Here is a 25,725-nt window from a genome sequence, read left to right on the forward strand (position 1 = left end):
AAAATATATGGTTATTTAAAAATATGTGGTTAGAGAGGCTTTTATTAGAAATCGTTGCCATGGAAAAATGCATTACTTTATTTAAAGCTGCAAAATTCTATGAAACAGATACTCTTAATATTCCATGTTACAAATGAGATGGGTTTAGATACTCACTGAGCTACAAAATTAAGGAGCTATCGTTGAAACCCAAATTGGACTGATTCTAGAACCAAAAGTCTCAAGCCCTCACTATAATAACCTATTTCCTGTTTGTTTTAAGGATCCAAAATATTCAGGATACAGATTTTTGTGTGGAGCACAGAGCAATAATGCAAACTTTATCTAAATAAGGGTGATTGACTACTAACCGTAGGTGGGAATTGTCATATTTATTAGGGCTATGGCACGGGCATCAGAGATTTTGAGTTTTAGCCCTTTACATACTAATTGTTTCTTTAATCAATATGAACAAATATTTACAGTAGACCCCCCTCCCCACCTTATTTGCAGTTTCACTTTCCATGGTTTCAGTTACTTGTGGTCAACTGTGGTCTGGAAACATATGATTTCCCTTCTGATGAATCCACAGGTCAATAGTAGCCTAACTGTGCATCACAGCGCCTACATCATCACCCACCGCCCTTCATCTCATCACATAGGCATTTTATCACCTCATATCATCACAAGAAGAAGGGTGAGTAAAGTACAGTAAGACATTTTGAGAAAGAGAAACCACATTCACCTAACTTTCATTACAGCATTTTGTTATAATTGTTCTATTTTATGTTATTGTTGTTAAACTCTTACTGTGCCTAATTTATAAATTAAACTCTATCACAGGTATGTATGCATAGGTAAAGACCAAGTACCTATAGGGTTTGGTACTATCTGTAGTTTCTGGCATCCACTGGGGGCCTTTTCCCTCATGGACAGGTGGGGATTACTGTAATTGCAAATTCTTTCCTGAGAGGGACTGGAGTCATAACTACACCTTAACTGTGTTAAGGTTGAAGGGATGTTTCTCTGTGTCTATGTGTAAAACCTCAGGTGTTCTCACTCCAATTGTCTCTTAAATGTTAAGTTTCTCTTTTAGCTAAAAATAATCAATGTTGACCTTTCTCATCAGCCCCAATTAATTAAAATGGGGCTTATCTTATTTATTTAAATAAAATAGAACACATAAATTTTACAGCTGCATACCAGAGTTAAAGAATTGGAATTTCTCCTAAGGCTTTTGAAATTATATGGAAAACAAACTTTAACAATTAATATAACTGATATTTCTCTCAAAAAAGGTAATGACTGTTTATTTACAATAATTTTTGTAGCTACACTGTAATACACACACACACACACACACATAAAATCAATCAAGGAACATTAAAAGAGGTAACTCTTGTAAAGTCAGGTGAATGGCTGAAATGCAGCATCTCTTAATAACTCTAATTAAGGCATTTCTCTGCCACAAAGATTTTCTTTCTTCCACATGTCACTTAGGATTACCACAATGCCTTCCCTCCAGCTACTGTCATTTAAACATATCTATTGACTGACAGACACAGAATGATGCTAATAAAACCCCTCTCATATGAACCCCTCTCCTCAAACACTATTCAGAGACTACAGGACAGAGAATAATCAATCACTCAGGTTAGATTTCTCACCTTTGCAAATCGGGCTACAGCCTTTCTTTCTGTATATATGTACCATCACTCCCTCTCATGATGTTCTAGTCAAGATAAAATTATCTATTTCTATCCCTCTACTTTTAAGAAGAAAGTCAAGTAACTGGCAAAGTTCTTGTCCAACTGCTTTTTTGTCTCTTTATCAATTCTTGTCTCCAGGAGTAACATCACCAGGCATGTGATGCTTAGAATTATTAGTTAAGACTCTACATCGATTTTCCCATTTATTGGGGTGTAGCTTTGGGCTTATGTTAAATTTAACCTTGTGGTAGACTATAAATCTTTCTGCCTGCAACAATGTGACTTTGCCATGTTTTCCCTGTATGTGGAGTATATTTCTCTTATTGTCAAGATTGACCATAAGATTTGTTTTGCCAATAGCATGAGAGTTCAATAGAAGTTTAAGAAAAACAGTGGTTCATGTCTCTCTCTCTTTCTCAGTCTCCCTTTCCCTCCCATCTTCTCTCCCTCCCTCCCTCTCTCTCACTCTCTCCCTCCCATTCTCTCTCTCTCACTTTCCAATTACCATAAGAATGACATGTTCCAAATGGATTCTGAGCTTCAACATTTTTGTTAGGAGAAAATACATAGTGTAGAATTTTAGCAGCCATTGTAAACAGAAAAATGCTTTGTTGTTTATTATTGAAAAACATCAAAATTCAGGTGTTGTCACTGTAATGCTTTTAAATAAACATTGAGACAGCAAAAGTACCTCCCTCTTACATTTTGTAAAGATTAAATGAGAGACTCCAAATGTCACATTCAGGTCAGGGCTTGGCATATACAACCTCCTACATATGAAATCAACTAAAGTTAACAACATTATTAGAATAAAGCTCTTTTTCCTACAATCAGACACTAAGTATTTTGAGTACAAAAGTGGTAAGTGCACCTTAATTTATGTGAGTACATAGAGGAAGAAAGGAACAAATATTTTTGGCAGACTTACTTTATTCCTGGCCAGGCTTTCTACATAGATTAAATGATTTCATTCCCACAACACTGAATAGTAAATGCTATTATAACCCTTAGCAAATAATAAAATTAAGCTACATAAACTTAAGAAAATTTCCTTAAGTCACATATGTAAATAAGTACTGAGCCTAAGATTTGGATATGGCCCCTAAATACATGCTTTTCTCATTGTATAAAACTATCCATGTAGTATCTTATGTGTATTCTTATAGGATTGTGCGGAGCTGATTGAAAGACTTCACAGCTTCCACAGAATCTCATAACTGACCTTGCTATAATGCTGCAGCTTTTAGATCAGGTAAATCCTTGTAGGAAATTTGTTAGCCTGAGAAGACTTAAGATGATAAAAAAGAGCTGACACATCAGAATGTACCTTACTTTGAATTCGTATTATATATTGCATATCTCTAAAATAGATGAGAAGGCCTGGCCCAGGTGAGCTGGTCCCCAACATATTTAGACTAACCTGTGTTCAGAAATGCTCCCACCTTATATATGTAGATATGGACTCAGAAGGGCCACTGAGCAACCAGTGGTTATGAGATCACTCTTAACTCACAAATATATGTGTCCATTATTGGACACAATAATGTGTCTCTCTTTTGGGAGAGACCTGAATGCTTATATTCCACTTGAGGATGGAAAGTATCTACTGTGTACACTAATTGCACTGACTTCCCTACATAACTATTAAGTAACTAACATTTAATACATTCACTGGGCTGGAATCTATGTCTGGTTTCAATGTCAGCCTCAATATACTATTGACAATTGTCGACATTGTGGTTGTGAAATTCTCAATAAGTGAATACTGATTAATGCTTAAATTTTGAAATAGGCCTGAAAAGGAATAAAAGATCTTTTTATTCATCATTATTTCCTGTATATTTTGTTTTAAAATGAAGATCCATTTACACCTTTAACCATTCGATTTCCTGCAATATAAAGAATGTGCATATGTATACATATCTGTTTTTTTATACAACTAAGGAGATCATCTTAGGGGTACCTCTTGTATATTCTTAATTTTGAGTACATTTAAATACTTCATATAAGTATACTTTAAAGGGGAAAATACTTGTATTTAAAATTGGTCATTTTTACATTTGAAATCTCAAACTCAGCATACCTCGGTCAGCTAATTTTCCAGGAGGATGTGATAGAGGAGAGGCAGTCAAGTAGTATATGATATAGAAGTGGTCAATAAGAAGATTTCTACAGTTGAAAGAGCGAATGAAGCACCTTACTGATGCAATAAAATGATAGGGAAGAAAATTTCTCTTGTGAGCATTGCTTGTGATAGGTCAGGCATCAAAAATTCATTTGTGCTTTATCAAAACAATTTCCAAAAGTAGGCTCAAGGTCTTGAGAATAATGACCCATGTTTGAATGTCACTCTTGAGTTTTTTTTGTAAATCACCTTAAAACAGTGAAGCTTCTTCACCCTTATTCCAATTTCGTTTTTATTGGAAAACATAACAAGAGCAATAAAAAGAATGCTACAATTTCTTTTATACTCTCTCCACCCTTTGCAACACGGAAAGCAAATTCCCGTTCGTTCAAGGAATCCTAAAGGCTTTATTAGCATTCCTGTGCTCCATTTTAAGGGTGAAAAGTAACCCCCTCTTCACAGAGAATACCATGTGATTTAGTTATTGACAACCTATTTCCCATATGTGAAATGGAGATTCTATTTTCCAGCTGTGATTATTTGGTAGTCTGGAGAAATCTACTCTGCTTTGATTTTCCTTTCTCCATGTTGCTTGCTTCTCTTCTCTCACTGTTTCATTCCTCTTGTCTTTAGCAGGAGACTAGTAGCAGACAAAAGACCTGACCATTAATCCACAAAGTTGACTCATTAAGTTCCTGGCCTGGTGGGACAGGCCACAATCAACTCAGCTAAGGTATGTTGAATTATAACGCTTTCAGAACTATGAAAAGCTCTTTTCCCCCAGAGATCTTCATTCTCTTGTTAATGACACTTTCAGGCTGAAGTTTCTGATACTACTGATCTTAATTCAGGGGATATGGTGTGTGCTTTTATGTGTGTAGGCGTGTACAAATGTATGGAAGTGCTTATATTTAGAGGTGAAATTTGTAGAGCAAGAAATATTTCACAAGTTTTGTATTATAAAAGGCTGTCTTAAGGAAAAAATTTTCTACTTTTTAAAAATTTATTTAGGCATAGTCTAACATTTAAATATGTGTTAAGAGATTTCTCTAGCAAAGTTTAAAGAAGAGAGATACTGATCTTTAGAAACTCCTTTGGAAACATATGCATTCCCTGTAATTAGAAAGAGGATATCAAGTAACATTTCAAAATGGTGGCAGCTCCCAAAATGTGCATTCTTTATTCAAATTATATGGTAAATTAATATGAATACCTACTCTAAGAAAAAGGCATGATACATATTTTGCAAATAGTGTAGCTATATTGTTTATTTGTGTATAAATATAAGATAGACATGTCTGTTTATCTCTATCTATGATCTTATATTTCTAATTGCATGAGAAAATTCTCCACCTTTTCCTGAGAACCAAACATGTATATTTAGGCACAGAACCATGAAATCTTACACTGAAAGCCAAAATATAAATCACAGATCCACTTGTATCTGTTCTAGTTGAAGCAGGGAATGGAACATTTATTGGAAATCTTCACCCCGATGCCACAGAGGCAGGTCCATCTTAACATATTCATAACATGATTCATTATTCCACCCTTCCTTCCAGACATAAACATCTCTCACTTGATGAATGGCATTATCTTCATCCCTGTCCTCTAAGCGAAAATCCTCAGGCTCATTTTCCATTCCCTCATCTCCCTTTACTGACAGAATCCATCAGTCACCTAGTCTTGTTATTTCGATTTCCTCAAAAACCCTAAAATCATTCTTCTCTTCTCCACACCAAATGAAGCTGTCTTAGATTAGGATCTGTATTAGGATACTAGATAAGATTTGGTAAAAAGGGACCTCCAAATAAATGCAAGGAGGGCTGGTGGTCCAGGGAAGACAAGTTACTTTGCTTCCTGATATCATTCAAGAACCAGATTCCTCTCAACTGTTTCATTTTCACCATGCATGTGATCAGAGTGGGCTTACCCATAGTTTCCAAGTCCTAGCTGGCAGGAGGAGAAAAAGAGAGGTGAGGTAAGGCCAATAAGTATATCCAATTTAAACTTGTAAAAGTTAGTGAATTTGCAAATATCTTTTCACAGGAGCCTTTGGAAGAGGTGAATCTTTCCATTATAATGCAAAATAAGTTCATTCAATAGGTCCTTTGTCTGCATATATCAGTTCAATGACATGGGTTTATTATAATTATTTTAGAATTTCTTTTGTGTGTGTGCACATACTCAGATCCATTCCTTCCCTTCAGTGATAATAAGGTTTGGACGTCTCCTACGTTTTTAACAATTAATTCTGGTAGACAGGGCATGAGCACATTCATACTCAGGAGCAATACTAGATTCAACTCACGGCTCTGCCAATTTACTGGCTGCCTGATGTTAAGCAAGTTACTTAAGCCCTTAATTTGTTCATCAGCCAATTGAGGATAATAATAGTACCTACCTCAAAGGATTTGTATGAGGATTGTTAAAAGATAAAATGAGCCATATTAAATTTTCAAGAGTTTATTTGAGCAAAAATCAATTTGAATCAGGCAGCACACAGGAACCAGAGGATAGACTGCAATACAGAAAGTTTGGAAGCAAAGAAAGGAAATTATTTGATTGGCCATAGCTTACAGCTTATGATTATGATTGGCTGTTTTTGATTGGTTGTCTTCAGTGTTTCGACTTCATAATTTTGAGGCATTTACAGGCTTGGATTTCAATTTGTTTACATACGTTGCCAAAACATTAGAGCTATATCAACCTAATTGTCTCCCTGTTTGATTAATTTGACAGGATTAACTGAATTCAAATAATGTTTGACAAATGATAAACTCACCATAAATGTTAGTTATCTGACAGGAAGACAAGATTCATTTGGAGTTGAATATCCTCAAAACACTTTTGTCACTATTAATACATATACTCTATTATTCTATCTTTTATACCCATGATGATTCAGGACAGTCTCAAATATTTCACTAACTCCTCATACGTAATCATTTCTGGATACTCCCCTCTGCCTCTCCCCACCTGAATGGGAGGAACTTTGATAGAGTGCAATAGGAGGAGGCTATTCCTAGGGAAACTTAAGCAAGATGGTCTTCAGTTAATGGCCAAACTCTAGGCTTCCTGGCAGTCAGGAATCTTTAAGTGGCCCCCTCTAATTTCTAGACAGAATAGGTGGTATACATTTCAGATTTTGGTTACAAGCGACAGAAGCCCAACTCAAAATAACCTAAGGAAAAAAAAATATTTTGGATAATGTAACTGAAAACTCCAGTGGCCTATTTCACTTCTGACATGGTTGATCAGATGCTTAAGTGATGTCAGACACTTGACCTTTTTTAATTTTTGGCTCTGATTTTCCTTCCTGTGCCCTTTGCTCTAAGTAAGTTACATTTTTCCTCAGATGGTGGTAAGAGGGCCACCAGGAACTCTAGGTCTATATCTTGGTGGGCAGGGTCTATTTCCCAGAAGATTTGGCAAAACTGCCAGTCTGTGATTGCATCATCCTTTTCTGGCTTAAATCATTTGTCTATCCTTGAACCACATACTGTGGCAAGCAAGAAAATATTCTAATTGATTAGTTTGGGTTGGGAGCAGGCAAACGCAACAGCTGTGGAGAATGCCAATAATGCCCTGCTTCTCTTCTACAAGACCCCTATCATCTAAGAAAATATATATTCATAAATACTCTCTCCTTAGAGAAGCCTTAGGAGGGACAAGGTCTTGCAGAAAGCCTTACCATGTAAGAACTTCAAATCATCACTAGTCAGCTGATAACTGATAAGCCAAATTTGGTATAGTAGAGCCTATTCTTATGGGTCAATAAATAACTTGGAAAGAATGAGTAGCCAACAATTAGGTGCTGGTTGTTCTATTCACTCTACCCGCCCCCCCACCCCAAATCTTTTTGATATTCACAGAAGAATTTGAGGCTAGAGACATAAAAGCATAAACAGTAGGATTGAGGGTTCTAACTAAAGTGTTGAATTGTCATAAAAATATAAGGACATTCTGAATATATAAAATTATATTTTTGACACAAGAATTTTCAGGATTTCCTGCACATATGCATTCATACTTCAGTTCTACTGGACAAAGTACAAAGGGCAAAAAAGAAAAGTACATCTTACCTTGAGACACATAGGCAAAAATTTTAAATCTAGTACATTTCCCATGTATTGCCAAGCTCAGAATCCCCTTAGGGGAAGAAGTTTGAAAAAATGACATGTTTACTCACTTGCCTATTCTTATGTGTTACCATTGACTATCTTGAGACAGAAAGAGGTGAGATAGATTCCAGTATAAATACTCTATTGAATACATTAATCCTGCCTGAAGAGGGGGAGTATTTTCTTAGGCAGTAAACACAGACCTGTGATAGCTAACATTTTGGGTTTGATTTCCCAATGATTTTTTTGTGTAAAATAAATACATGAATAAATAGGATGAAATATAAAAAGTTGATACTATGTGACAAGTTCTTAACTTTATCTGTACATTGTTTGGCTCCTGTTTTCCACTATACAATCTCTACATTAGAGTCAAGCAATGTCTCATTGGACTGTACACCCATATCATATGTCTTTCCACCCAACCACCATCCCACCCTCCCTGAATATTTCATTCTTTAGTTACCTGAAGGATAAACAGGAATTAGATCATCTATATTAAAATACTATGTGGTGGCAAAAATGTAAATAAATGGTGGAAATAAAAACCCATGGTTTTCTTCATTATATGCAGTAGTCATAAAAAGAAGAATAAAATTGTGTTAATCATAATTGAAAAACCAATTTAGTTTTCAATATATTGCATTGTCAGGATAGTACACTTTTCTTCTTGTTCAACAGATTATGTATAATTAAAATCAGTTTATTGAGAAGTATACTTTCTTCTTATAGGTACTTATGGACAAAAGATCACATGTAGAAAAGCTTCATCAAATGCATTTGCGATGTCTTGAAGAAAGTAATTATTGACTAAAACCAAGGAAACATATAAAAAGCACACAAAATTTCCAAAAATCTATACTATAATCCATTTAAAAGCATATAAACTCATCCCTAGGTTCTTCCTCTGAAATTTAGTTAAAGATTTGGACGTAGCAACTTTTACTTTCATTCTTTTATCAGGTGCAATTAAGTTCACAACTATTTATTTACTCCATCCACACTGAAAAAAAAGTCAAAACATCAGTCTCCACACCAAGCATTGAGAAAAATGAATGTACTTTTCCTGCCATAGTTCTTTTTTTTTTTTTCTTTTTTTTTTCTGCCATAGTTCTTGTGGGAGTGAATATCCTGAAATACTACATCAGAGGATGTGCTTCTGTTCATCTAACTTTGACCTTGGAACAATCACAGGCATATAAATGTCACCAAACAGGTTCTGAAGGGTCCTAGAATAGCTACCTGTGGTCTGAGAATAGCTATCTGTGGTCTGAGAAGTTCCTGCTAGATTTAGGAATTCAGGGTTTGGGAAGAATCAGCTTATATCACTTGAACTCTAAGATTTTGATCCTTGTGAATGTATTTGCCTGGTGCGAGGTGGGGCAGATACTTTTCACTAGACTAAATATCCTACTACTTTTCCTATTATTTCTATCTTCAGCTTAAATGAATCTAAAGACAACCTAGAAGGACATGAAATATTCAAAGGATAAAACTCATATTATGGTAAATCTGAATGTCCATTTTTAAAACTCATCCTTCCATATTTTTAAAATGCTCCCTATAAATATATAATTTTTGGTTCATTCATTCTTCCAAGAAAATTTCAAGGAGCACCTAACCCCTGTATTTTGTGACATGGGTTCAATATTACATAGAATTGACATGCCCACATGCTGGGGGATTATACTGAAATAGGACTACTGGAAGCAGCTTTCCAAGAATGTACAAACCACAACTTCGAAATACCACAGAAAAGTGGAAATAAACACAAAGTAATATGGATTAGATTCATAATTTAACACATGACTGGAATTATTATAAAAAGGGGGATCACAGAGGTCAGCCCACAGGTGGATGAAGAAGGTTTAGCAGGATTTAAATATGTTAGGTGGGATGAACTGTTTGGCACCAGAGAATGTTTAATTAAGACATAGGATGTGTTGGGCATTAGCATGAGCCTGGGTAGACTAGTGGCTAAAAGCACCATTGTTGATGTAGGTCAGTAAGTGCCAGCTATTAGTAGCAATAGAAATAGGAGGAGAAAAGAAACACAGTTTAACAATTTTCATAGACATACATTGGAGAGCAAAACAGATCAAAGTGGATTTATATTTCATCCCATAGTTCTATAGTCCTGTTGTCTCCAAAATAGAATGGGAGATGTTTCTCCTCGGCATGTTCAGGATAAGATTACTTGAACTTCCTTACACAAAGATAAGAAAGAAATTAATCTTGGAGTACTTGGATGTCTCAATTGGTTAAGCATCTGACTTTAGCTAAGTCATGACCTCAGGGTCCTGGGATCAAGCCCCACATCAGGCCTTTCACTCAGCAGGGAGTCTGCTTGTCCGTTAGCCCCTCTCATCACTCATATTCTCTCTTTCAAAGAAATAAAATCTTTAAAGAAGAGAAAGAAATTAATATTTTTCTGACATTTAATACAAATTGTATTAGCAGAAATTAATACAATAGTATCTGTATATAGATTATAAATAAATGAATAAATATATAATAAGCAAATAATTAAGCAAATTCATAAATGGGTATAATGGAGTGGGTGTTTATGTCTCCTTCACCCCCAAATTCATATGTTGAAATTTTAATCCCCAAGATGACAGTATTTGAAGGTGGGACCTTTGGGAAGTGATAAGGTCATGATGGTGGACCCCTCATGAATGGGATTAGTGCCCTTATAAAAAAGACCCTAAAGAGATCCCAAATCCTTTTGGACATGTGAAGACTCAGTAATAAGATGTCATCTATGAACCAGGAAGCAGGTTTTGCCAGAGACTGCTTGGTCTGCTACCCCCTTGGTCTCAGACTTCCTAGGCTACAGAACTGTGAGAAATAAATTTCTGTTCTTTATAAACTTCTCTTAAACTATGGTATTTTGTAGAAGTCCCAGGTATAAAGTCTCAGGAAGTATTGATATTTAGTTTACTGTTTAAATGATGAAGTGCACAAAGTTTAAAAAAATGAAAATGATTACCTTAATTAATAGCATAATGAATAGCATAGAAGAGTGGGGATAGAATTAAAATCTTATTTGATAATTCCCTAAGTTGAACCTAGGTAGTAGTTATTTGGTTATATACACTATTACATTAGCCTTCTTGTGTGTGTGTGTTTGTGTGTCTGTATGTCTGTGTGTCTGTGTGTAATTATATGGTGGACAGGCAGGGCTGGGCAGGGCTGGACACAATTTTTCCCAATTAATACAAAGATTAATTGCACCTATAGTCTAATATTAGCATTGTCTCAGTAACATAAATTTACTAACATACAAGATGCCTTCTTCCAAGGAAATTAATGAGAATTATCCATAGCACTGATATAGCAATTCATATTTTGAGACAAAAATTCATTTTTAAAAATTTGAGTATAACTGACACACAATATTATATTAGTTTCAGATGTACAACTTACTGATTTGAAAAATTTATATATTATACTATGTTCACAGTTACTATCTGTCCCATTACATCACTATTACAATTTCATTGGGTGTATTCCCTATGCTCTGCTTTTTATTCTTGTGACCTACTCATTCCATAACTGGAGGCCGGTATCTTCCATTCCCTTTCTCCTATTTTGTCAACTCTCCACTCTCTTGCCCTCTGGCAACCATCAGTTTGTTCTTTGTATTTATAGTTTTGGTCAAAAATTCAATTTTGAGATACTATTCTAAGAATAAAAATAATTATGAGATAAAGAGATCCCTAAATGAGCCCATGACTTCATTCATGTACTATCATTGGTGCTTATATTTTCCTAATGTATCTTACTTCTGAAAGACATTTAAAAGACAGAGCATAATATATAAAGTAATTAAAGCCCATGTAACTACTCTCCAGAATTAGTTCTTGCTAATATTATGTTTTATTTGATTTGTCTTCCTTAAAATAAAAGAATCAAAACATTACAAATAAAGACGGTGTTTCTCATCTCAGTAACATTCCTATTCCCTTTCTCTATCAATCCAGAGTGTCCTCTTCTACCATGAATTTAATATTTGTTTAGATACATATTAAATGTATCTCTTCATCATAAATATATATTATATATATCTGTTCATCATCTATGCACACACACACAGAGAAAGTATTGCTTTGTAAAGTTTTTTAAAACCTGCATGTAATTTTATATAGCATACATATCCTGCAACTCGCTTTGTTCATTTAACATTATATTTTTGACATCTACTTAATATGGACACTTAAATAGACCTGTGTCAGAAGTCTAGCATAAAAAATATTTATATGTATTTTGTTTCTCTGTTGACAGAACTTAGATTATTTACTTTAACCATTAAACATAGTTCCACAGTAAATAAGCTTCTTTACAACTCTGGGTTATAAAGTTATAAGCCTTCTTTATAACTCCAAGTTTTCTCCAGAGAGTTTATAAATACAATTTCTAGGATGAGGGTATAGATACCAGTTCTTCCAAACTTTCCATTGTGTTTGAGTCCATTGCTATTCCCAGTAGCAGTTTTGGGAAATCCAGTTTGTCTGCAGTTTTACCAGGACTTGCTATTAAACTTTTTTTTTTTTTTTTACCAATATTATCAGTTAAATGATTCCAATTTTATTTTTTCTCAAAGATTTTATTTATTTATTCATAGAGATGCAGAGAGAGAGAGAGAGAGGGGTGCAGAGACACAGGCAGAGGGAGAAGCAGGCTCCACGCAGAGAGCCAGATGCGGGACTCGATCCCGGGTCTCCGGGATCATGCCCTTGGCTGCAGGCGGCACTAAACTGCTGCGCCACCAGGGCTGCCGTGATTCCAAATTTAATTGAATTTTTGATGAAATTGAAACTCCTATTTTTGATTATTAATAGTGTTCACCATCTTCTCTATTCAGTTTTTTGGTTGTATTTTTTTTCTTTTTTGTGAATTATCTGTTCCTTCAGCCTTCCTTTATTGAAATATTGTTTTATTGGATTTAGACCTTTCAGTCTTATATATTTTAGTAAAGTTATTTAATATATACAGTATAACATTATATGTTACATATAGTTACTAACATATGATGTATTATATATAAATATGTATGCACAGCAAATAATACCTGCATATGTATACACAAAACAAAAGTGTATATACACATGTGGATATACATGCATATAAATACACAAACTCTCAGGATCACTCTTAATTTTGTTTGTGGCTTAACTTAATACATCCATGTACTGTTCTCTCTTTGTTCTTTCATAAGGCTTAGTTATATCGTAGAGTTAGCTTTCATGTATCATGCACTCTGCATCTTGTGAATTGCTCTCTTGGGGTAAGCTGTCATATGAACACTTTCCATGGCTGATTTTATATTAGAACAAGTGTCTTGAGCCTTTTTTTATTACATTCTCACCTTGAGACCACATCTCTTTTATGTGAACATTCCATCAGGCATGACAGATAAGTGCAGGAGCCTTCCAAAGACAGTTTGGGTTAATGTCATATTCTTTTATCATAAACCCTCTTTGTTCCTGTATGTATCAGAAGCACACCCTAGCTAAGTTTCCTTGACCAAGGCAGAACTTGTTAATCTAAAATTAGGTCTAAATGTGCAAGTTTACTATTTGCCATGATACATGAAACTTCAAAATGGACCCCTTTTACATCGTAGGTCATGCCATGATACATGAAACTTCACAATGGACCCCTTAAAGGACCTCTTTCAGTGATATGTGTTGGCTCTTGGAAAAGGAAAAAGAACAACTAATTCAAATCAGAAAATTGCAATTCCATTCAAGTCTTGTAGAAAAAATTCATTCTCCAAAATTAACTGTATTTTTTCTTAAAAAATCACATTTTTCTTTGCATAATTTCAAAGAAAATTCCGGTATCCAGAGTATCATCTTCCAATAAAATAAGAATATCCTTATAGCAAATTTAATTCTAACACAAACAAGAAATCCCAGAAACTAAAATAATTTAAATTTATGGTGGATTGTAAAAGGCTTGTTAGAAGCTTTTGAAATACTCTTCCAAGAGGTGACTAATGCAGTGGACATAAATAGAATAAAGCAGTCCTATTAAGAATTTTAACAGATATAGAATTAGAAATCTAGCTCCCACAGCTGTGGATTATTTTTTCCTAAGTAGCACAGCTGAAATTTTAGAAATGGTCTCTAGGTGAGAGGAAGTGTCTATTAATTAATTAATTCATCCAAATATGCTTCCAATCATATCATAGCCAAGCTGGGTTAGAGGTTTAGATCATTAGCTTATCTTTTAGGGGTAGAGCAAAAAAAAATTGGCAATGGCCTATGGACTTGTGAATTATACTACTTTCACTGCATACCACAATTTTGATGTTATATTTTCATTTTCATTTCGTTCAAATATTTTTTCATTCCTCTTGAGGTTTCTTATTTGCTGCATGTGTTATTTGGAAGTGTGCTCTTTAATGTCCAACTATTTGGGGGGATTTTCCAGCTATATTTCTGTTATTTATTTCTAGTTTAAGTCTAATATTGTCTAAAAGCATACATTAGTGTAATTCTCTTATAGTCTGAAAGCATATGTTTCCTATTCTTTTAAATTTGTTAAGGTGTTTTCATGGCCCGGAATATGGTCTGTGTTGGTGCATGTCCAGAATTGTATTTTGGAAAATACTGCTAGATTGTTCTCATCATAACAATTTATGTCCTATACCAAGATGACTACTCTGAAAGAGCATCTTTGTTTTTCAAGGAGATGTAATCTTTTTTTCCACATATATGATTTCTCTTTCCACAGATATGTGATAAGGACACATACTGCCAAGGTATTCCCCCCAAACACCAATAAAACATATTTTAACATTAAGTTTTCTTCGGTACCCCCCTCTGTTTAAGTTTCCAACAGAGCTGTAACTGCAGTATGAAGTGCCTAAGGCAAAGCCTGTATCCTAGTCTTTATTAGAAAATCAATACCAAAGACCATGAGTAGAGAGGAGCGGAATGAGGGAAGGGAGAAGGAAGAGTCAATGTAAAGATGCATCATCAGGCTCCTTACTTCTTTGTATTAAGCAGGAGAGTTGGTACAATCAGATTAACCTGGATAAAACTGATTATAGAGTATTTGCTTGCCATAGTGGAGCCTCAGAGAGCTGGATCCCTTGACTTCAGGAGTTTGAGATTGGAGTATGCTTATGCCAGTGGGAAATCCACATTAGTTTCAGCATGAATGTGATAAAGCTTCAGGGCAGATCATTATTAAGTAACATTATCTAGCATGACAGCTAAGGCTTGGATTAGATATTTGACATTTACAACAAATATTTACTACTTTTTACCACATTTGTTATTTTCCATTTTATATCCTTAAAGCACAGCTCTTTATAAATTTAATTTTTTTTCTTAATATAGGAAACTTTAAAAAATGCAAAAAAAAATCAACAGAATAATGAACTCTTACATAACTATCACCAAGTTTCAACATTGACACATGGCCAATTGTTTACAAAATTATTGTATCCCTTTCTAAGGAATAAAGAGCCAGAGCCAAAATGTAGCCAGAGGCATAATGGTTCTGATCAGGTTGACATTCAAATCAAGGCCATCAATTCAACAAGCTTATCCTGATAGTTAACTATGATAGTTAACTATTTACTTGGTGTCTTATCTTACTTATTCAATCAATCACTGCATCAATCCTAAGGGAAGAATCTGCCTCTATAAGTTGTTTTTTGGAGAAATGCCTTAGTTTAGCTTTTCAGTATATTTGCTGAGTTAAGTATATGAATGGTGACTAAATGGCTTTGAATAAAATCCAGTTTATATATCTAAGCTAATGGTGACTCACAAGTAAATAACATTCAACGTCTCTGATAAATTAGTGTTTCACACCCCTAGCATTACTTAATTGAAGAGAATAAAAATCTAAATCTAGATAAGGCAATTTATTATTAAGGATACTCTGAATTTAATATCTGTGTTTTAGACCTGACCTGTGCAGGCTAGTTGTTGAATAATTAAGAAGAATGATATTCACCAGTCCAGACTCCAGGATGCTGGCTTTCACTAACCATCTGCTAATGAAACCCCTGAGAATTCCCACAGAGCAGAGAAAACAAACGTTATACAATTATGCCAAGCATTTCTCACTTCCTTTATAGTAATACACCGTCCAATTAACAACCTGGTGGGCCTAGGGATTCATAAAATTTTGAATAGAACCTTTAGGCTTTCTCAAACCAACTGCTAGAATTAAATATAAGAAGAAATAGGATCATTAGATGAAAAACTTATCTATAAATATTTAATTCCTTGTCTTGGAATAGAACACCAAGTTTTAGTTCATGGCATCAGGTTACAGATTTGGGAGGGACCTTGAAAGGTCATGCAGACCAGACCTCTGCCTCTGGGAAGGACTGTGTCCAGGACACGCTGGCAAATAGCTGGATCTCATTTCCCCAAAATCAATAGGAAGAAACAGGCATCCCATTCTTTAGCAATGTTCAAAAGACTCAGGATACAACATCATCCAGTAGTCTCACTTATTCACAATTGACTTCAAGTCTCAGAGAAAGTCTTTGTTTCTCCCTCCACTCCATGGCACACCAGTACTACTTCCCTAAGATTACCTGTTATGTGCGCTGGGAAGGAATAAACTTCAAAATGAAAGTTTAGCCAAACACAACACGTGCTCTATTCATAAACAGTGTAGAGTATTGCCAGGTAGCACGATTTTATAGGCAACATATCCTTGAAATGTTTTTTCTTAAGGCCCTTTCATATTATATGGAATCTCACCAGAGAGTATAGGTAATTAACTATCTATGATATTAACAAAAGTCAGTTTACTTGATTCAAATCTATTTTGCCTCCATGAAAGCTTAGAGTAGCTAAGGGTAGTATTCCCCATCAGTTCACTAAATTCATTGTCAATTTTACAATGAAGAGGTTGATACAGAAAGAAATATCTTCAGTCATGTGTTTGTATATAGTATACTCTCAGCTAATGTTCAGATGAACAAATGATGATGGAAGAAATGAATGTACAAAAGATTGGCGAATCAATCTTGAATAACCTGCAAGTTTAGGAACTGAATTGACTTTGCTTGATGATGTGTATTTTTCCATTCTGTTGCTTCTTTATCTTCTACCTGATTTTTTAATACTACAATTGTAATTTGCCATTTTATCTTCTGAATTTCTCTAATGGTATCTCATATATCATTTTGCTAATCTTATGCCTGCACAATGCAAAAACATAAGGCAAAGTGAGCCTCCTTTCTGACCTCCCTGCCTCTGACCTCCCTGCCTTGCTTACTCAATCTCTGTTCTTCCATTTACACGAATGTCAGTATAATCTCTTCATGAGATTGTAATGTGGGAAATATTAATGAGGACATTTCTTTCAGCATCAGTCCTTTCATTGTAAAACCGAGGATGAATTTGATGAATTGATGGGGAATGTTTAACATAGTCTCAAATAAATTTATTTAGAGGTAATTTAGCACTTTTCTTGTTATTGAAAAGCAATCAGCAAAAATACAAGCTAAAGAATTAGTGAGTTAGAAGTGAATATGATCAGCGATCTTATTAAACAATGTGTAGAAGAGAGAATTGCAAAAATCAGCATATAAGAGGTAAGAATTTTAAAATCTATTATATTTAACACTGGGAAAGAGGGGACTTTATAGAGTGATTAGATATGTCTGGGTGTTACAATAAATCAATCCATTTAGAATACTATATGAGCGTGACAAAAACCAATGAAAAGGAGTTTTTAATAACGTCGAATCTTTGTGAACAAACTCACATCATTTTGGAATTAAATTCTATCAACTCACACAATATCATGTTATTTTTCAACTTCTACAGAACAATTTCAGAGTTGAATGGAGGTGTTAATTATTTTTGTTGGAGCATCATGTCCTAACTTGTTAATATTCCTAAAAGGCTGTCCTTGAAATGAAGTATTGCTTCTCTGTAGAAATGCTTCCTGCTGAAGATGTAAGGGAGGCTACAGCAGAAAATGTGTTTGGTACACATGTCTTCCTTGCTATATGAAGTAGATGTTTTCATAGAAAGAATCTAATCAAAGTTTATAAACCAATATTTTTAAGTGATAAAGATTTTTACTTATCTATCTACCATCTATTTACCTATCTATCTATCTCATATGCTAAAAGAAATTACCTATCAGCCCTCCCTCACCTATAAGACTGGAAGGTAAAGGCCTTTGGCAATAAATCTCAGCAAGCTGCTGATAAAACTATGAATGCCTAACCTACAGACAAATGTCCTCTCTAGACACCTAGAAAGGCAACAGAAAGAATTGACAGATGGCCTGGAGCCATTTAATTGAAGCAATTACTAGAAATCAACTAATTCAACTACAAAATGAAAAATAAATGGGATAAGGTTGGATTTTGTTATAGTACGAAATCTGTATTAGTTACTAGAAAATGAAACAGTGTGACTATATGAATTTCATTTGCTAAAATGAAGGGAAATCAATATAGCATTTAAGAAAAATCCTAGAATTCCCAGAGAGAAACATAGAATGTGCTTGGCCTGCCACTTATTATTATTATTTTTTTATTATTATTATTTATTTTTTTTTTTTTTAGACAACCATTCAGCACCTTGTTTATGTCAAATTCAAGGCAAACTGCAGAGCTGGGTACTTACTGTCCAAAGAAATCTTCTCAGAGGAAAGGTCAGCATCACACTTGGCAGATGGATGCTTTATTTTCCCCTCAGCATTTAAGAATGCAGCTTATATCTGATGAAACAGTGAGGCTGTCATCAAAGGGACCTGAAGCTGACCTCTTCTATTTGAAAAGATCCAGGACATGATCGCAAAGAAAGATGATTTCCCTTATGCTGTCACCTCTGTGAACTGGTTCCCTAATGATGGGTGTATTTAAAACAATTCTGCAAATGATACCCAAGGGCATGGCTTCTGAGCAGATTTTGTCATCTGCTAGGAACAGGCAAATTTTGAGAACACATAATCTTCCTTTTCATTGCTGAGCCAGCCTGCTACTCTCTCTGAATGCTATCTTTCCAACATTCAATAGTATCCTTCATCTCAAGAGCATTCTCCTATATTTATATCAGTCTTGGAGATAGTCATACATACACCTGGCTTCTCTTCTTTGAAATTTTTAACACCTTTACAAATTGATCTTGAGAAATTTAAAATACAAAGAGCATAAATAAAATAAAATACAAATAATTTTATTATTCACCTGTATTCTAAATTAGGAAGTGTTAACATTTTGTTAACATAATTGTTGAATAACTGTTGACATTAGCAACAGTTAACATTCTTTTAGTTGTTGTTTGTCTAAAGCATCTATTATTAAAAATGAAAAAAAAGTCCTTTTTGACTTCTACCTCTCATCTCATTGGTCTCTTCTCAACATTGGGCAGTATCTTCCAATCACTAATTTATACTTTGTTTCCATAAATGTGTTATCTCTGGAAATTTGAGTTAGGTTGTATATAAATCACTCAAAATTTCATGCATTGATCTGCCTTAGGTTGTATTGTTCATTTCATATTACCTATAGTTACTACCTGGCAATGGCTGAGCATTGCCCCAGAACTTTAAGCAACCTCTCTGTGCAATGATTTTTAAACAAAACTTATCTGCTCTTTAGGAATGAATTTCTTGTTGAAAAAAGAAGTCTGTTTGTAATAATAATATTACTAATAATAACATTAATAGCAGCAACCATTTATTGAGTATCTGCTCTTTACCAGACACTGTTATAAACACTTTATATCCATTATCCCACTAAATTCTTACAAAATCCTGTAATCAGGGTCACCTAAGTGGTTCAGTGGTTGAGCATCTGCCTTTGGCTCAGGTGGTGATACCGGGGTCCTGGGATTGAGTCCTTCATTGGGCTCCCCATGGGGAGCTTGCTTCTCCCTCTGCCTATGTCTCTGCTTCTCTCTGTGCGTCTCTCATGAATAAATAAATAAAATATTTTTTTAAAATCCTGGAATCATGAAATTATTATGCCAAATTTACTATCGAAAAATAAAATTTTTACCAAAGTGAAATCTTCTTTTGTAAGGCAAAGTAATTATTTTATAATATCTATTTTCCAAAAGGTTCATTTCTTTCTTCTTTGTCAAATATACTTGTTACCAGTTGTTGATTACTTACATGTGTCAAATATATGCCTTAATTCTGGTCCTCACTGCAGTATTGCAGTATTATTAAAGGTAAATGTTATTAAACCTATTTATAGAAGAAGAAAATCAAAATTCAAAGAGGTACATGCAACTTGCTCAAGGTCACAGAGGTAATAATGAGGAGAGGAAGGATATAAGCTTCATTTTTTTTTTTTCTAAATCCCATTTATTCTCATTAACCATATTATAAAATGAGAGCCTTAGAGCTAGGCTTTCCAAACAAGAGAATTATTGTGGCAAGAAAAAAATTCTGTTTTATTATTTGCCTTTCCTCTGACACTATTACAAATGTTGTAAATAGATCTTATTAATTTTAATAAATGCTTTTACATGTACAGGGATTTTCCACTCAAGATCCCGTTTCAAACATATTTAAGTGAAGAAAAAATTTCCCCAACACAGTTCAGCAGGCAGTTTTGTAATGTGTTAGTAAACCTCTGATCCCAGACAGATGTCCTAAAAGTTCATCATAGGAGAAACACACTTAGATGAACATTTCTTTCTCAGGATTAAAATAGGAAATGGCAAATGTGCTTGGCCATCTAGCCTGAAACTGAGAAAAAAAAAAAAAAATCTCATAAGAGAACAAATTTAAAACATTTATTTTTAACATCTTAAAGTAAACATATATTATGCATTCCTTATGATTTTTCCCCTCTGCCCTCAACATCCAAAAAGTCATGGTAAAGAATTTTGAAGTAATAGAATTTTAAGTATTCAGGCCAATTTTATGCCCAGAGACATATTCTGAGTACCTAATAACACATAAATGGCTGAGTGGGCCCCAGATCATCCTAATGTCTGACTTAGACTATTTGGAACAATAATTAAATGTCAATGCTTCATTAAGGCTGACTCCAGAGAAAATGGAATATATTTTATATCCTTCTTTAAGACCATAAGAATAATACATCAAAATCTATAGCTGATAATAACCATAGTGTGTTTCATTTTATCTTATGTGGAATCTTATTTGAACTGAAGAAGAAACTCATGTTTATGTTTTATTTGTTTTTAGAAAAGCTATTATGAAAGGTTTCAAGTAATTCACTTATTTATTTTGAGAGAGAGAGAAAAGGGAGAGAGACAGACAGAGAATCTTGAACAGGCTCCATGCTCAGTATGAAGCCCCATGCAGGGCTTGTTCTTATATCCCTGAGATCATGACCTGAGCTGAAATCAAGGGAATCAGACATTTAACTGATTGAGCCACCTGGGTGTCCCTGAAAGGTTTAAAATAGTTTAAAATGTGTTTTGGTTACAAGTTAGGTAGGAAAAACTTTACTGAGCTCCTGAGAAGAACTACAAAGATTCGATGTCTATATGGGATATAGGAGGGAGATTCTAGTGAGGCAGGGTGAGGAAAGCATCCAGGTTAAATTACGAAGGGATTATATATAAAGGGTAAGAATGCAGAAGGGTGGGAAGATGAAATGTCTCTCATGGAAATCTTTAACTCTCCACTCTCACTTCCAGTCATTTTACAAAGGTTGTCTTTACACAAGTAAATGAAGTATGTTCATCAGGATAGATGCAGAAAAAGTTTGATATAAGTCACAATTCATTTATGATTGAATGAATTCTAATTCTCACATATAGAAGTATGAGTGGAGAAAGGAATTCTTTTAACCAGATAGAGTCTACAAAAACATACAGCAAACATCCCACTCACAGTGAAATGTTAGAACATTGTATTTGAGATCTGAAACAAGGGAGCCTGATAATATAAATTCTTCCCGGTATCGTACTGGCGTTTATAGCTACTGCTCTAAGAGAGAAAGAAAAGAAACTGAAGATATGAAGATTGAAAATGAAAAAAAGCTATTATTTATAGATTTTGTACATAGAGAATGCCAAAGGGAATCCACTACAATATTAGAATTCATAAGAGAGTTCAGCAAGGTAACTAGATAAAAAGTACAAGATATATTGTTTCCTGTATAGCAATAAAAAGTTAGACAATAAAATCTTCAAAGTATCTTGAAAAAAAAACATGTTTATAGTTTTGAATACTCAACATTAGGATATCAATATTCCCTGAATTCATTTATGGATTTGATGTAATGCCAAACATGTCTCTACATTTTTGATAGACTTAAAAATATGATTGTAAAATGTTTACTGAAGAATTATGTCATTAATAGCTAATGTACTCTTGAGAAAGAATAAATTAAGTAGTTATATTACTTAATGTCAAGAATTAATTTTTTAAGGAGATTTGGTGGTAAAGATAGAGAATAATAACTTAATCAGTAAATAGTGTTAGGATAATTAGTTGTCTATAAGGATAGAATAAAATTGGACCCCTATATCAGCTCATACTATAAAATCAGTCACAGATGATCTAAAAAAATTAAAGTCCAACTCTAAAGCTTAAAAAATATAATACAGAAAAGTATTATCTTTCATCACTTTGGAAAAGGAAGGAAGTCTTAAACAGGACATAACAGAGAGATGCCGAGGTGGCTCAGTCAGTTAAGTATCTGCTTTTGGTTCAGGTCATGGTCTCAGGGTTTTGGGATCAAGCTTTGCATCTGGGCTCCCTGCTCAATGGGGAGTCTGCTTGTCCCTTTCCCTCTCTCTCTGCTCCTCCCCTTCCACTTCTACTCTCTCACTCTCTCAAATCAATAAAATCTTTAAAAAAGACGGAACATAAAGTTGGTAAACTTGACTATTTAAAATTACAAACCCTGTTTACTTAAGAGTTATTTTAAAGATAGTAAAAAGATAATTTTATGAAGTATGAGAAGATCTTTGCTACATATATAGCTGACAAAGGACTATTCTCTAGAACACGTATATATGTATGTGTGTTTAATTTATATTGTGTTTGTATTTGCTATACAAACAAGAGAAAATTTGCTATAGAAAGAGAAAATTTATGTCTTTCTTCAATTCATATATTAAATCCTAACCCCCAATGTGATGGTATTAGGAGACGGGGGTCTTTCAGACGTGATTAGGTCATTGGAGTGGACACCTTGAAATTTCCCTCCTCCTCTATCAAGTGACTCTAAAAGTTCATGGTATGTTCCATGGTCGTTCTACAAAAGACACTATGAAATAATAAAATGAATAATAATATCTCATGTTTACTGAGTCTTTGTCCTGTCTTTTTTGCTATAGTATATATACACTCAATAGAGGACCAAATCAATCCTTTAAAAGTATACTTTGAATCATGTTACTTTTGTGCTCAACACTTACCAATGGTTACTCATTTTTACATAGGATTCAAGCTAAGATCCTTACCCTGGTCCAAAGATCCTACATGCTCAGATATATGCTACCTTTCTGACTTAATTGCTTACTATTCTCCTTTTCCTTGGTCTCCTTCAATCTTGGCTTTTTTGGCTATTTTTCAAATATTTCAGACCTAAGGTGATGAAGGTTTCCTAAGAATCCCTTCTCAAAGGGAAATATTTTACTTTTGAGAGAAAATATAATATCTGTAAAGTATAACAGCAAATAAATGTTAAAGACAAAGTAAGTGTCCATATGAATTTAATTATTTCCCTCTTCCTGAAACATTAGTTTTAGGGTTTCCTATGTTTTTTTCACCACTTCCTGATCTCCCCTACTTTTTTCAAACTATTATTTCCAAACTTATAACTACTCTTGTAAGAGTCACTAATGACCTCCATGTTGCTTAATTCATTGTTCTATTGGGTCTGAATTTTTCTTAAACTCAATAGTATTCAACAGAACTACTCTGTCTTATAAGATTTCTTATCTTTGTTCCTATGAGATAACATTCTACTGATATCCCTCTATCTCCTTGGTCACTCCATTTCAGGTTCACTTGTTGAGGTTCCCATCCTTTGTTTGACCTCTAGGGTTAACTACTTGTTTTCTTCTCTTTGTTCTCTGTGCCATCTTCCTAGTGACTTCAGAGAGTAAAAGTATAATGAGAATAAGAGTCCTAATACTAAAAACTCTCAATTTCTCCAGCCTTGAATTTTCATCTAAATTTATGACTAGAAGACAATCATGTGCTAGATATGTCTATTTGGATGTAACAGACATTCAGAAATAATGTGTCTAAATTAGAACAATTGATTTTTTCCACAAATCTGTTCTCTGAGATTTCCCCATCTTATAAATGAACATGGATATTTACCTACCTACTTAAGTGAAATTTAGGATCTATCCTTGATTCCTCTTGCTTTCTTCCACCACATGTAATCCAGCAGTAATTCCTAGATCCTTCTTCTAAAACTTACTGAAGTAGCTCTAGAGTAGATTTTCTGGCCCACAGTAGGTGCTAAATAAATATTTATTAAATTTGTCAAATGTGAATATTTTTTTGTTTTACATTTACATCATGAGATTTGAAAACTTAAGTTTTATGAAAGAAAGTCAACTATGTCCCTGGGAAACAATTTCTAAATTACAGAATTTTATTTCCTTAAAATTTATATAAGAGGAAATAAAGGAAGAGATTGATGTCTAGTTGGGCCTACATTCTTTTTTAACTGAAGATCAATATATAGTGTAGCTATATCATCAGTCTAAAATTGTGACAGCATTGTAAGAAGTCAGGCAAATTCATGTCATTGTTTAAAACAAAATATATGACAAAACTGTTATGTTGAGATTTCCTTGGAAGTGTTCTGGACAGACACAAACAATATATTCTACAGAGTAACAGAACTGCTCTCCAGATTGAAAGTGGATAAATTTAAGATCTGTTTTATCCAACTTTTATAGTATAGATAGTAAATAATAAGAGCTAAAAAAAAGTATCCAAATAATTTATAACTTGTTTAAAAAAGAGAGACAAAAATAAATGTAGACAGGAATGCCATTACTATCTCTTTCCGATTTTATTTTTATACATTTTTTTATAAAATAGGTTTTACTATAAACTTTATATCATAAATACCTTACAAATAATTTTCTGTTTCTACCCTCTTTTATAGGATGACTCTATTTTAGTTATTAAAAAATGCCCCAATAGGACTTAATATGTCACATGATTTTTGTCCTTTGCCATTTATATTTTCAGAAGGACAAAGAATAAGCTACCTACTTTATTTGTAGGTATTCTTTTAGTTTTCTCATGCATCTTATCTTTAATGTTAAAATTATCACCAACTTTAAATGATATTATAGAAAAATGTAAAGCTTAAAAAGTTCTGAGGGAGTTTCATTCATAAAAATGGGGTAAAAAAGTTACTTTAAGAATGAGGACTCAGGGCAGCCCGGGTGGCTCAGCGGTTTAGCACTGCCTTTAGCCCAGGGCCTCATCCTGGAGTCCTGGGATTGAGTCCCACATCAGGCTACCTGCATGTAGCCTTCTTCTCCATCTGCCTGTGTCTCTGCCTCTCTCTCTCTCTCTCTCTGTCTCTCATGAATAAATAAATAAAACCTTAAAAAAGAAAAAAAAAAAAAGAATGAGGACTCAGAGTATGATGAAATGTACATAACTGACCTAATAGTGTTTTGGGAGATTAAATTCAAATATGAACTAAATCTCTTTCTCTCTCCTTCTCTCTTGTCATCACTGTAATTTTCAAGTTTGCTACTATCAGTAGAATCTATGGTGACCTCCTGCTATCTCATCTGATTACTATGGGAAATAGCTAAATTGTTTTTTTTTTAATTTATTTTTTATTGGTGTTCAATTTACTAACATA

General features: G+C 34.0%; 2 long non-coding RNA genes across 8 annotated transcripts in view; one reads left to right on the top strand and one right to left on the bottom strand.

Moving 5' to 3' along the window:
• Window positions 1-25,725, top strand: part of LOC144302482 (uncharacterized) — a 72,538-nt gene that overhangs the window by 22,030 nt on the left and 24,783 nt on the right. For 3 of the 4 annotated variants that reach the window (XR_013369391.1, XR_013369388.1, XR_013369390.1), the window contains exons 2-3: window positions 493-676; window positions 4,447-4,546. This is a non-coding gene — a long non-coding RNA (uncharacterized LOC144302482). Of the gene's footprint in view, window positions 1-492; window positions 677-4,446; window positions 4,547-8,669; window positions 10,305-25,725 lie in introns of those variants that run through there. The other variant, XR_013369386.1, reaches the window with a different exon arrangement.
• The window catches only part of LOC144302473 (uncharacterized), a 48,870-nt gene continuing 43,400 nt past the window's right edge, over window positions 20,256-25,725 (bottom strand). For all 4 annotated transcript variants that reach the window (XR_013369382.1, XR_013369375.1, XR_013369384.1 and 1 more), the window contains 2 exons: window positions 24,211-24,350; window positions 20,256-20,639 (listed from right to left, as the gene is read on the bottom strand). This is a non-coding gene — a long non-coding RNA (uncharacterized LOC144302473). The remainder of the gene's footprint in view (window positions 20,640-24,210; window positions 24,351-25,725) is intronic.

This window comes from Canis aureus, chromosome 2 (assembly GCF_053574225.1).
Source record: "Canis aureus isolate CA01 chromosome 2, VMU_Caureus_v.1.0, whole genome shotgun sequence".
Classification (NCBI taxonomy): Eukaryota; Metazoa; Chordata; class Mammalia; order Carnivora; family Canidae; genus Canis; species Canis aureus.